This window comes from Astyanax mexicanus, chromosome 18, assembly GCF_023375975.1.
Source record: "Astyanax mexicanus isolate ESR-SI-001 chromosome 18, AstMex3_surface, whole genome shotgun sequence".
Classification (NCBI taxonomy): domain Eukaryota; kingdom Metazoa; phylum Chordata; class Actinopteri; order Characiformes; family Acestrorhamphidae; genus Astyanax; species Astyanax mexicanus.
This window is the reverse complement of record NC_064425.1, coordinates 1,457,819-1,472,029: the sequence shown is the minus strand read 5'-3', so window position 1 is coordinate 1,472,029 and position 14,211 is coordinate 1,457,819. Positions and strand designations below refer to the sequence as shown.

The following is a 14,211-nucleotide window of genomic DNA, read 5'->3' as shown; positions in this document are numbered from 1 at the left end:
CTATGAATTTTTCAGTTTCCACTATCCAACATGAAATTTATACTATGAATTACATCTGCTAGCATCTGCTATTATATATATATATATATATATATATATATATATATATATATATATATATATATATATACAGGGCCATCTCAAAAAATAGAATATCTTTGAAAAGTTATTTTATTTTAGTAATAAAGTAAATGTTAATATTATATAAGACCAATTGGTACTTTCTGCAGTGTGGGCAGTGTGCCAAATCCTGCTGGAAAATGAAATCTGCATCTCTATAAAAGTTGTCAGTAGCAGAGGGAAGCATGAAGTGCTGTAAGATTTTGTGGGAAAACAAAACTGCACTGACTTTAGACTTGATAATAAAACACAGTGGATCAACACCAGCAGATGACAGACATGACTCTCCAAACCATCACTGATCATCAGTACTTTTTACATTTCATTTAAAGTAAATCAAGGCAGCAGAGTCTGGAGGAAGAGTGGAGAGACACACAGTCCAAACTGCTCGAGGTCTAGTGTGAAGTTTCCACCAATCAGTGATGGTTTGGAGAGTCATGTCTGTCATCTGCTGGTGTTGATCCACTGTGTTTTATTATCAAGTCTAAAGTCACAAGAAACGTTTTAAATGTTGTGGCAAAAAGAAGAAGTAGAAGAAGAAAACAAAGAAGAAGATTATAATTTATTATAAATGATAATTTTTATTGTACCTGTAAAATATAAAATGAAATAGTAGTAATAGTCATAACTCCCGTTATAGCAGTAGTACACACTCTGTACAGACAATAGACAGACCTCATTACATGAAGGGCTTGAAAACATTATTCTAAATGCAGACATCATCTAAACTGTGTTATATACAGAAGCAGCAGTTTATATTTATAGTGATGGTTGACAGTTTAATAACAGTCTGCTCATTACTGGCACAGTAATCAGGATTATTGCAGATTCTGTAGCAGTTGTGTGCAACATATATTACAGTCATACAGTTAATTATCAGTATATTCATTACTGTTACAGCAGGAGTAATAACTGTTTCACAGTGTGGGTCTGAATGTGTAATCACTTATTGACTGATGCTGTCTAATAACAGTGAAACTGATAACAGTCTGATAGCAGTCTGAGCTTTACTGCTTAATTAGGGCTGATTGCTGCACGTTGCTGTTCTAATTACTGGAGGAACAGTCGCACGGTCTCCACTCTTATTGTTTGGTTGAGAACGAGCTGTCGATTGATGATTGGCCACAGCACAGATCAATACGTCCAATCCTGCCAATCCTGGAGTATCACTGTAGCACAGTTTAGAGCTTAGATTGGGGCCCAAAAAAACTGTGTGTCTTTGTGAGCCTAAGCCTGAGCCCGATTTAAACCCCACATTATTTCAGTAAGTAGAACATTAAAACTGAGCTTTTAAAAAACATTTTGGGCTGTTTAAATAAGTAAAATCTGTTCAGAATGATGTTAATTGTAAGAACCACCCAAGGTAGTTTGGATGCAAATGCTGGCAGGTTTATTAAATCCAAAAAGGCAAGGCAAGATCGTAGTCAAGGACAGGCAAGGATAAAACAAACAAAAAAAAAAACAGAAATAACAAACACTGTAGGAAACCACTCCATAAATCACTAGTATGGCAATATCTCGCAATTAAACTAAGCAAGTGTCCAGGTATAAATATAGTCCATGTAATCAGCTGATGGCCCACAGATGTGTAGAAAGGGCAGAGTCAGCTATTAGTACTCTGGAGAAGCTGATTTTAAAGGTGCAGGTGTGACATTAATTAACATTGCAACACTGAAGAAGCATAGACCTATTATTATTTAAGATAATAAAACCAGTCTTCCCGTTGTCTACTCTAATATAATTAACAATGTTTAAGAATATAAAACAATTTCCGAACAAACAGATTTAATAAAATTTAAACATATTAAAACATAAAAAACAGCAATAAGTCTATAAGGCTGCACAAGAATTAAACCGAAATAGACCAAGAACAATAACATGATTTGCAAAATCATCAACTCTAATATATGATTAACAATGTTTAAAAATATAAAATACTTTCTGAACAGACAGATTTAAAAAATTTAAAACATATAGCTTAAGTGCAAAACACAAAAAATCATCAATAAGGCTACACGACGTCTTCTTGCTGTGGAATGCTATAGGAGCTGATAAGTCTAGGAAGCTGACACGTGTTATTTCTATCAACAACTAACTTGAAGTAGCTCCATAACTGCATTAGACGATAGATAGATAGATAGATAGATAGATAGATAGATAGATAGATAGATAGATAGATAGATAGATAGATAGATAGATAGATAGATACTTATACTTATAGAACAATAATAGGGGTGGTACAGTAAGAAAGCACAGTAAGAAATATAAGACTATAGAAGATTCTAAACTTAGATGTGAAATATTAAGTATACATTATAAGATATAAATAAAATAAAATAAAAAGTGCTGAAAGGAGAATATAAATATATAATCTTATATATTATATTTTTCAACCAGTGATGGGAGTAACGGCGTTGAAATAAACAGTGTTACTAACACCGTTACTTTTATTTTCAGTAAGGAGTAATCTAACTAATTACTCTGACTGTAACTATAACGCTGTTACCATTTCCCCGTTACACCCCGTTACTACATGTTACTTTAGCCGCTCTATGAACTTTTTATTTTTTGACTTTGCCCATACAGACAAAGAGGCAAGTGTGTGTGTGTGTGTGTGTTGTGTGTGTGAGTCACAAGGGAGGGGAGGATGAGATAACTAAACGACTAAGCAATGATCGTTGTCTTTGCTGTCGTGCACTCTTTTCTTGCTTATGAAACACGCTCTGAGAAGGCGGGGGTGGGGGGTTACGGGGGCGAGTAACACTAAAGTAACGCAATTTTTTTTTTGTTTCCTTATTTTATTTTCATTTTATTTATTTTTTATTATTCTTATTCTTATAGTTATTGTATTATTATTTTTATTATTTTAATAGTTTTGTATTTTTTCTTTTTATCTTATTTTGATTTTCTTTTATTATTATTACTATTTTTATTATTATTGCTTTTATTTTTGTTAGTTAATTTATTTACAAGTTAGTTTTAGCTAATTTTAACCCATTTTTGTTGTATTAGTCTTCCTTTCTTTTGATTTTAATTTTTGTCAATTAAACCATACTTAATTATAATCATTATTATTATTTTTTTATTATTATTATTATTGTTATTATTATTATTATTATTATTTATTTTATCTATTTTTATATTTTATTTACTGATATTTTACAATAATTAAAATTACCTTTTATTTTCTCTGTCATGTCAATCCCTGTTTCTGTAAACGCTCGGCTACATTGAAAACGAGGACTGCCCTCGATGTACATTCGAGTTAAAATAAAGGTTGATTGATTGATTGATTGAGTTACTTTTACTGGTAACTAGTTACTTTTATAGGTGAGTAACTCCGTTAGTAACTCAGATACTTTTTTGGAGAAGTAACTAGTAACTATAACTAATTACTTTTTCAAAGTAACGTGCCCAACACTGCTTACAGCACATGTGATTGGTCTGTGAGTTTACTGCTCCGCAGTAAAGCACGTTTACCGTAAAGACAATAATAGTTACGCCGTTTAAAATAAACTCTGTCAGAATTAAATATTTCTCAGTAGTTTATCGGTTTGGGTTCACATTGGACAACATCTGGCTCCGCCTATTAGTGACCTCTACTGTATAATGTCACTTTTATAAGTAAAGTGTGTTTAATGAAATGTTATGAATTGTCAGGTAAATTGAGATAAAATGCACTGTACCTTAGCCACGCCTACTTTCACCACTGCTTACAACAGGCTGGCTGGTAAATCGAGTGTGCAGGATTCCCACAATTAAACTCAGCTAATCTTCCTCACAGCAGGACCAGATAAAGCAGAGTGATGGGCGTTTTTACTCGTCTTCCTCAGACACAGGTCACCCATCCTAACCAATCTCATTTAGCCCTTCCAGCCCCTAACACACACACACACACACACAGACACACACAGATGTGTTTAAAGAGGCTCAGTTGAGCGTGAAGAGTATTAATCTGCTCCTGACACCCACTAAACACACACATACACAAAAACACACACAGACTTGATGGGTAAAAAATTCATTTGCTGTAAATTCTGTTCAGTTTGAGCCGTTGCCCTTTTCAGCCCCTCGTTATTTATTTAAAAACAGTGTGTGACGGGGTGCTGATTTATTCAACTTCTCCGCGGGGCGCCAGATAATCTTAACCGGATTTGTTTATGAATGAAAGGACGCTGCGCTTGTTCTCTCGTGTTCTGGGGGACGGGGGTCGTAAAGTGGAGTTTTGCCGTACTTGGCGCCCGTGTTTGGCAGCTGCGGAATGAGCTTTGAGAAGTTATCTGTCTTAATTCAGCAGGCTAATGGAGGGCAAAGCCATTAAGAAAATAAAGAAAAGAGTGCCCGCTCTTATTATTGTCTCAATTTGTTCCCTCAAAGTATTCTCTACTCTGGTGACCTTGAGGACGCCCGCAAATTTAAATTCGGGTCCACAGACGCAGTAAAACTACGGAGGACGCGGCTCAGAATGGTCTAGAATAGTGGTTCTCTAACTGTGGAACGTGTACCACTGATAGAACAACTATTGAAGCATTCCAAGAGAATACGCTTACATTATACAGCTCTGGAGAAAAATAAGAGATCACTTAAAAATGATCAAATTATCAAAATGATCACAAGCCAACAAACCAAGATTTTTTGCACAAGGAGTAAAGCAGCATAAATCCAAAAGCAGTGTGTAAGACTGGTGGAGGAGAACATGATGCCGACATGCATGATTAAAACTGTGATTAAAGACCAGGGTTATTCCACCAAATATTGATTTCTGAACTCTTAAAACTTTATGAATATGAACTTGTTTTCTTTGCATTATTTGAGGTCTGAAAGCTCTGCATCTTTTTTTGTTTATAGAAGTTTTTAGAATAAAACAACAATGTTAATTTTACTCCAATGTAAGCCTATAAATAGCAAAATCATCAGCGTTATTCACTGCGCTTTTTCACCAGTGATGTCAGTCTGCATCTTTCTGGAATTTCTGTAGTGGCTCTGGTTTTTCCATCAATTTACTTGAGTTCATTGATTTTAAAGTAAATTTTAAAATAATGTGAAATGATTCTCTACAGAGCCTGATCCAAATCCTTAGTATAAAATTAACCATAAATCAACCCTAAAACCCATCCTCAAGCTAAACATTAAATCTAATCCTAAACCTAGCTCTAAAATATTAAGATTAGAATTTGGCTTAGAGTTCAGTTGCATTTAATAGACATGTAGATAAATGTAAGTTGCACATCAATGAGTTTTCTATAATGGACCATTCCAATAAGTAAAATATATATATATATATATATATATATATATATATATATATATATATATATATATACAGGGGTTGGACAATGAAACTGAAACACCTGTCATCATTTTAGTGTGGGATTTTAGGTTTCATGGCTAAATTGGAGCAGCCTGGTGTTCAATCTTCATTAATTGCACATTGCACCAGTAAGAGCAGAGTGTGAAGGTTCAATTATCAGGGTAAGATCACAGGTCTGCTCTAAATATTACAATGCACACAACATTATGGGGGACATACCAGAGTTCAAAAGAGGACAAATTGTTGGTGCACGTCTTGCTGGAACATCTGTGACCAAGACAGCAAATCTTTGTGATGCATCAAGAGCCACGGTATCCAGGGTAATGTCAGCATACCATCAAGAAGAACCAACCACATCCAACAGGATTAACTGTGGATGCTGTAAGAGGAAGCTGTCTGAAAGGGATGTTCGGGTGCTAACCCGGATTGTATCCAAAAAACATAAAACCACGGCTGATCAAATCACGCAGAATTCAATGTGCACCTCAACTCTCCTGTTTCCACAGAACTGTCCGTCACCACAATCAATTATTGTGCTCTAAAACCAGGTGTTTCAGTTTCATTCTCCAACTTCTATACATTGGGTTGAATCTTTTGTTCCCCTCACGGATACGCAGGGCTCTCTCTGCTGTAGCCCTCTAGCTTAGCTCGCTTTCTCTTTCGGCTGCTCTGGGATTTCTGCGGGAGAATGCTCCTCAGAGGGAATCTGAAATGCCACATTGGGAGCTTAAGTCCATGCATTATTCAGCAGCGATAGGGCAGACTTTGATTTTTTTTTTTTTCTTCTTCTTCTTCTTCTTTTTTCTTTCATTCTTTCTTTTTGGGCATCAACCCATGATTGAGTCAAAGTTGTAAAAGCGTGGAGAGGTGAAGAAAGAGTAGCACACTGCATTATTTAAGAGCGCACTCTCCGTCACGTAATTCCCTCCGCTTTGAACACTGGCGTAGTCCATTAATCAACGTTAATATACCACAGTAGGGTTGTGCATTAGGAATATTTTACTGGAGTTCTTTTGTTTTTGTTGTTTCCTTTTCCTTCCTCATGTTGTTTTCTTCATTTCCACTGTACGAAACCCCATCTGACATGCAGCGTTAATCAGCCGGAGAGATGGACGCCTCCAGGCCGGAGTTACCTCAGTTAAAAGACTAGGATTCTTTAAGGTCAGCTTTTTCGCTGCAGTGAAGTTATTTTGGACAAATATCAAGGCCCTCGGGGACACAGTACTCTCAGAAGAGAGTAGTGTACAGAAAGAGTTTATTTTCTCCCTCTCGTACTTCCTAAGTGTGGCTATAGCAGGACTGGACTGGATATATGGGCTAATAACTTAATGGGCAGCGTGTCAGTGGAGGCTAAGAATGAGTCATTTCAGGCCTCAGAGCAGGAATAAGGCCTCTGCCCTCACTTCAGGCTTGTACACATCAAATGTGACAAGAATAACTGACAGAAAAGAGTGAAAAGTGTGAAACGTTGGAAAAGAGTGTCAGCAGGATTTTATCTGGGAGTTTTAACGTGCTGTGCAGAAGCTAGAAGGGTTTTTTTTAAGTAGACCTGAAGTAGCTGTTGTTACTCTGTTGAAGTAGAAAAGTAGAAGTTAAAATAGAAGTAGAAATATTTGTAACATACTCTGATTTGTTTAACAATTTTATATATACATTAATAAGTAATTCTACATGTATAGCTTTAATATAGTCTTCAATATTACATTTACAATGTAAAAAATAAGAAAACAAATTTAATAAGAAGAGGCGCTGTCAGTATGTCTGCTTGAGACTCTGAACTGTGCTGTAAAGACTCAACTTCCCAGCATGCACTCACACCGGACTTCCCTGACTCCACTGATCAAATGACGCTACGGCATTTCCGCTCTCCGTGTTACTAATTGGCTTCACCTCTTCTCCCTAGCATATATACCCCTCAGTTTGCTCAGTTCAGTGCTGAGTATTAAATCTAGTTTTTTCTAGCCCTTCTATGGCGAGATTCATTGTTTTGTCTACTTCGTTTTTGACTCTTTTTTTGCATCATAGTTCATAAATTAATCGAATAAATAGTAAATAAAATGTATATCTGTGTTAATGACATCAGTACCACTGCAAATAAATAGTAGAGAATAGTAGAGAAGTAGAGTGAGTGAGTTTCCCACTTTTATACCTCATCTAAAGTATAACAGAGTGCAATTAAAATTCCTTTCCTTATAATTATACCTAGAAGTATACGCTAAGTATTAGTAATTCAAAATGCTTATCTCTGAACTGTGAACTGTGCTCTGAACGCTCTCCGTGTTACTGATTGGTTTTACCTGTCCTCTCTAGTATATGTACCCCTCAGTTTGCTCAGGATAGAGTATTGAATCTAGTTTTTCTAGATCTTCAGACCCTTGTATCACTGTTTTTCATATTTTGCCTTGCCCATTCTATTGATTACGTGTTGCAGATCGTTTTTGTAATTTTGGACCTCTCTTTTACATTCTCCCTTGTGTTGTTGTACTGTATATGCATACAAATTCAGAAGGCATCCGTATGTTTACTCTGGGTTGGAGGGTTATAAATATATGTATGTATATCTGTATTGATGACATCAGTACCACTGTTTCGTTTCACGTCACTGCAAAGAAATTATAGTCTGTGAGTTTCCCACAGTGAACTGCTTCACTTTATCCACTCTGAAGGACTTTTATACCTCAGTGATTTAAAATACAGAGGAACATCTAGAGTATAAAAGAGTACAATTAAGATTCCTTTCCTTATAATTATACTTAGAAGTATATGTTAAGTATTGTAATTCAGAATACTTAGCTACGTAAGAACAAATCCATCAAAATCTTGAGACGTGCAAATTCTAGCATTAAAAACATATCATTTAGAGGAAGTGAAAGGAGCCTGACGACTCAGGAGCTGGAACTTTATAATGAGCTCCTGCTCATACACTCCAGTGTCCATACACTAGTTACCTGAGTTACCTGTGCAGATGCTGCTAGCCCCACACCTGACGAAGCAGAAGACAACCTGCAGGGAGCTGCTAGACCCACAGCAGCGACTAGACTTGTTGCTATGCCAACAGCATCAGCAACACTGACTGGCCAAAAGCTTATTAGCAAAAATTGCACTGAGTGGAAAATGAAGCATTTATTCATATTTTCAGCATCATATTCTGTGTAATAGATTATAAATTGTTATATTCCATGTTCAGACAAAAATAGATCAACATCAATATAGTGCCTTTTGTCTCTGCAGCATAGTTTTCAACAACAGCAAGCGGTGCTGCAGCATGGAAGCTAGTAAGCAGGGCTGGTTTAGCTGAAACATTAAACCTTAGCTGCTACACAGCCTAAAAAGCCTCGGCATGTGTCAGAAAAACTCAGCGACCAAAAGAAGGTCATAACTGAGATCTAGATCAGGCTAAAAAACAAGATACTCAAATATAGATGTATATAGATGTTATCTGCTAAACTAAGCAGATTATAACTAGAAAACTCCAGCTCTAGGGTGTGTATTTTTGGAGCATGATTTTTTTTTCTGGTATAACTGACTTGACTTAAGTTCTAAGGTTCTAAACATTATCAAGTGATTTTACCAAATTAAAAACCTATTTCCAAATAAAAATATTGTCATTTGGAGCATTTTTTTGCAGAAATGACTAAAATAATAAGTTTTCATGCATTTTTACATCATGTTCTCCTCCACCAGTCTTATAAAATTCCATTAATTTTTATCTTAAAAAAAATACAATTTGCCTTCATACAGCTCATCGCAATGGTAGTTCTCTCCCCAGTAACATTAGTATTTTAGCTAGCTTCGTTGCTAAGGTTAGATTAGGATAGAGGTTTTTGCTAGCTTCAGTTCACTTCCCGGTAACATTACTGTGTAATTTAGTTGTTGCTAAGGTTAGCTAGCTCATCAATAGTTTAAGTACTATTCCAGGTAACATTAGTATTTTATCTAGCTCGTCACTAAGATTAGGTAGCTTGTCGCTAGCTTTAGCTCTCTCCCCAATAATATATTTTAGTTAGCTCGTTGCTACAGTTAGCTAGCTCGTCGATAAGGTCAGCTAGCTCATCACTAACTTCAGTTGTGTATCTCTTGATCTTAGTCTCTACATACTAGCTATGGATATTAAACAATAAGTCACTGTTGTAAGTCGTTTTGGCTAAGCGCGTCTGCTGAATGCCTTAAACGAAAAGAATGAAAAAATGGGTGGGCACTCTTTGTGGTGTTTAGAAATTGGACTGCTGTAGCTATTTAACACAGTTGATCTTAATTTCCTACTGAATGCTCCTTAAAAAAATAGGTAAAAATAAAAAGTGATTAATACAGGATGATTCCTGTGTAGGTATTTTTTATTTTTCCTTTTTTGAGAGAGAGAGAGAGAGAGAGAGAGAGACAAAATCCACAGTCTTCTGCTAATGAGTCGTATATTGATGTGATTTTAAAGGCCGTTAGCAGGTGTGGTGAGATGGATTTTTGACTCTTTGTGTTCGTCTTTGTGCTGCTAGATAGCGATTTGCTTGCAGTCAGACATCAGCCTGCCTCTCCTCAAACGAGCAGTTCTCCAAATCGATGAGGAGCTTCTTCCTCCTGCTGTCCGTCCGGTCCGGCGGCGAGGAGGCTGAAACAATGAGCGCTATCTGTAGTGCAGATGCTGCCTTTCATTTACAAGCTCCACAATCTGCTTATACCTGCAGCGGGGGCCGGCGGCAGCGGCCAGTCCCCCGGGAGAGGAAAATCCCTCACAGATGCACTTTTCACTACTGTTTGATTAGTTGGAGCCAGCCAGCGAAACCTGCCCTCCAGCCCCGCCAGCTACTGTGTCAAGTGATTAGTCATGACAACCTGCCCTTCGCCCCAAACACACACCTCCCTCTCTCTCTCTCTCTCTCTCTCTCTCTCTCTCTGTCTCTTATTCTCTCCCTCTTATTCTCTCTCCCTCGCTCTCTTATTCTCTCTCTTTCTCCCTCTCTTTCTCTTATTCTCTCTCTCTCTCATTCTCTTTCTCTTATTCTCTCTCTCTCATTCTCTCTCTCTCTCCCTCCCTCTCTCTCTCTTATTCTCTCTTTCTCCCTCTCTCTCTCTCTTATTCTCTCTCTCTCTCTCTCTCTCTCTCTCTCTCTGCGCATGCGCGGATTTTCCGCGTCGGCGTGCGGAGTTTTCAGGCGTCTTGCCAACTTTTCAATTTTCTTTTCTTTTTACTTTCTGTATTCTTTTCTTTATTAGTTTGAGAGCAGTGTAGTTGGTACTGAACTGTTTGTGGCCGGTGGAGGAGAGTGCGCGCTGGCCGTCCGGCCGTCATGGCCTCTGAGGCCGGCGTGGAGACGCTGTCTCTCCGGCATGGCGTCAGGTGTGTGCCGGAGAGCGGGACGACTATTGAGGACGTGTTGCTTTCCATCGGGGAGCAGGTAGGACACGGAAAAATTTATTCAGCTTCTCGTATGAACAAGGCTGTGGTAGTGTTTATGGAGACGGAGAGCTGTGCAGTGAGGCTGATTGAGACTGGGATATGGGTGAAGGGGGAGATGCTGCAGGTTAGCCCATTAAGTGCTCCTGCCACCCGCGTTACTGTATCCAATGTTCCTCCGTTTATTAAAAACGAAGTTATAAAGAAGGAACTCTCTCGGTTTGGCAAATTCGCAAGTGAAATGAAAATGATCCCTCTTGGGTGTAAAAACTCTGCTGTTAAACACGTGCTGTCCTTTCGTAGACAGATTTTTATGTTTTTGAATAGTCGTGATCAGTCTTTAGATGTGAGTTTCAGGTGTAAACACGGGGATGGGTCGTATATTGTGTTCGCCAGTACGGAGAGACTCCGCTGCTTTGAATGCGGTGATATCGGTCACAAACAGTTCAGCTGCCCGCATAAAGCAGCGCAGCAGGAGGGTTCAGGGACTGACAGGGGGGGTGAACGTGCGGGGCAGCGGGCGGAGAGCAGCGGGGGAGAGGCCGCTGCAGCTCCAAGTCCTGAGAGCACACCTGCACCTACAGCATCTGATGCTCTACCTGAAGCTAACACCATTAATGCTAGCTCTGATACTGCTACAGTTACTGCTGTGAGTAACACGGAAAACACACACACAGATCTCGTACCCACTGACACTGTAGATACCAGCATAACCATTCACAACAAAGCCACATGCAAAACTAATAGACCTGTAAGAGAGGAGGAGGAGGATACACCTGCTTTGGCACAGCGTTCAGGTTCTGTAAAACATCTTTATGAAGAAATGGTAGGTGATGAAGCTGAACCAGATTCAGAGGGAGAGAGTGTGATATCAGAGATGTCAGAAATGTCCGCCAGTCTGTCCAGTCAAATAGCGATGCCAACACAGGATAGCTAGCCTGAGCTCCCTGCTGATGCTCTCAGGGAGGTAATTGATGTTTATCCGCTTGTGGATCTCATAAGGTTTCTACAAGATACCAAAGGCAAAAGGAATGTGACTTTAAGTAGTTTTTTTCCGGATTCTGAAAAATTCATCAGATCAGTGCAGTATGCAACGAAAAAAGAACCCCTCAAGGTGCTCTCAGCCAAAAGACGGTTTAGATTGAAGAAGTGGACAACAGCAGTTCGTAAAAACCTAACTGACTAGTCTAATGGGTAGGTCTTCTTTGGTTCACTTTTTGGTGCTTTACTGTTGTTTTTCTCTGCTGTTGGCTTTTTTTCCTCTCTCCATGGTTTCCTTGCGCATAGGCTCTTTAAATATCAATGGAGCTCGAGATGTCTGTAAACGTGGAATGCTTGAACAGCACGTCCAGTGCAAAAAACTGGATGTGCTGTTCTTGCAGGAAACGCATAGTGATCATGAAGATGAAGTTCAGTGGAAAATGTGGTGGAAAGGGCCTTTGTTTCTAAGTAGTGCTTCAAGTTTGAGTGCAGGTTTGGCTATTTTAATATCACCTAAATTACCTTTTAGTTTAATTTCTGAGAAAGAAGTTTGTAAAGGTCGTATGTTAATATTACATACTAAAATTTATGAACAAGAATTTGTTTTTGTTAATGTATATGCTCCCAATTTAGGCAAAGAGAAGGGGATCTTTTTTAATAGCCTTAGACATGAACTAGCCCAGTGCAGTCAAAATGCCATTTTTGTGCTTGGTGGTGACTGGAACTGCACATTAGATTTTACTTTGGATAGAATTGGGCAGGAGCCTCATATGTTATCTGCAAATGTCCTAAAAGGTTTAGTTGTTGATTTTAAGTTAGCTGATTGTTGGAGGATTAAATACCCCACTTTAAAACATTTTACCTGGGTAAAAACAGCAGAGGGCAGAACTAGTGCAGCACATCTAGACCGTTTTTATATTTCAAACCCCCATTGCAATAGGCTTGTTGGTGCTCATATTGTACCGGTCAGTTTTTCTGATCACAGTGTAATTATTGTTGACCTGGCTTTTCCAGTCAGCTGCAGGAGAACTGCGTATTGGAAGTTTAATGTGAAGCTGTTGCAAGATGCATCTTTTTGCTCTGCATTTAAAGCATTTTGGATAAGGTGGTCAGACAGAAAAACAGATTTTAATTCGTTGAGGCAGTGGTGGGAGGTGGGGAAAACACAAATCAGGCTGTTTTGTCAACAGTATACATCGTACACAACCTCTGAAAATAAACGGGTGCTGACAGCCCTAGAACGAAACATTGCTCAGTTACAACAACAAATTGTGGGTAACGTAAATGAGGCTTTACAGGCAGAGCTTGAGCAGCTGCGCCGTGACATGGGTGCCTTTCTGCTGGACAGGGCAAAAGGTGCTCTTGTAAGGGCTAGATTCCAAATGTTTAAAGAGATGGATGCCCCGAGTTCTTTCTTTTTTAATCTTGAAAAGCAGTGCAATGAAAGAAAACAAATACATGCTCTGTATATGTCTGACGGGCGTCTGTCCTTTGATATAAAGGAAATACGAGAAAGAACTGTTGAGTTTTATACTGATTTATATAAAACACAGGCATGTGATGATGTTTGTATGGACACACTATTGAGTGACTTACCTAAACTGGATTTAGAAGATAAGAATTCACTAGAGCTCCCTCTAACTGTAGAGGAGTTTAAAACTGCTGCTTTCCAGATGGCACCCGGCCGTGCCCCTGGTATTGATGGACTGCCAGTGGAATTTTATAAGTCTTTTTGGAATGAAATTGGTCATGACTTGTTTTTAATGTTAATGGAATGTATTAGGGGAGGTGAATTGCCACTTAGTTGTAGGAGGGCAGTTTTGACTCTATTGCCTAAGAAAGGAGATTTGTGCGCACTAGAAAACTGGCGCCCATTGGCACTTTTGTGCACTGACTATAAAATTCTTTCTAAAACTTTGGCAAATAGGCTTAAGAGTACATTAAACACTATTGTACACCTTGATCAAGCTTATTGTATTCCTGGTCGTTCTATAATTGATAATTTATATTTAATAAGGGATGTGTTAGAATTGTCAAACAGCATTCCTTTTGATCTTGGCCTCATCTCTTTAGATCAGGAAAAAGCCTTCGATAGAGTCGATCATAACTATCTTTTTAAAGTATTATTGAATTTTGGGTTTGGTGAAAATTTTATTAAGTGTGTTAAGCTATTGTACACTGGAGCTTCTTGCCTTGTTAATGTAGGTGGAGGGCTGGCCAGACCAGTTGTGCTAGGGAGAGGAGTCCGACAAGGCTGTGCTATGTCGGGACAACTGTATAGCCTTGCCATTGAGCCTTTACTACGGCTAATACGTGATAAGATTAATGGGGTGTCTATTAATGGGTCATCACGTATCTCTGTCTCTGCTTATGCAGACGATGTGTCTGTGTTTGTGTGTGATGGTATGGA

At 38.4% G+C, this 14,211-nt stretch overlaps 1 protein-coding gene across 3 annotated transcripts in view; it reads left to right on the top strand.

The window, feature by feature from the left end:
• The window catches only part of grik4 (glutamate receptor, ionotropic, kainate 4), a 1,128,391-nt gene that overhangs the window by 741,207 nt on the left and 372,973 nt on the right, over positions 1-14,211 (top strand). The window lies entirely within an intron of this gene.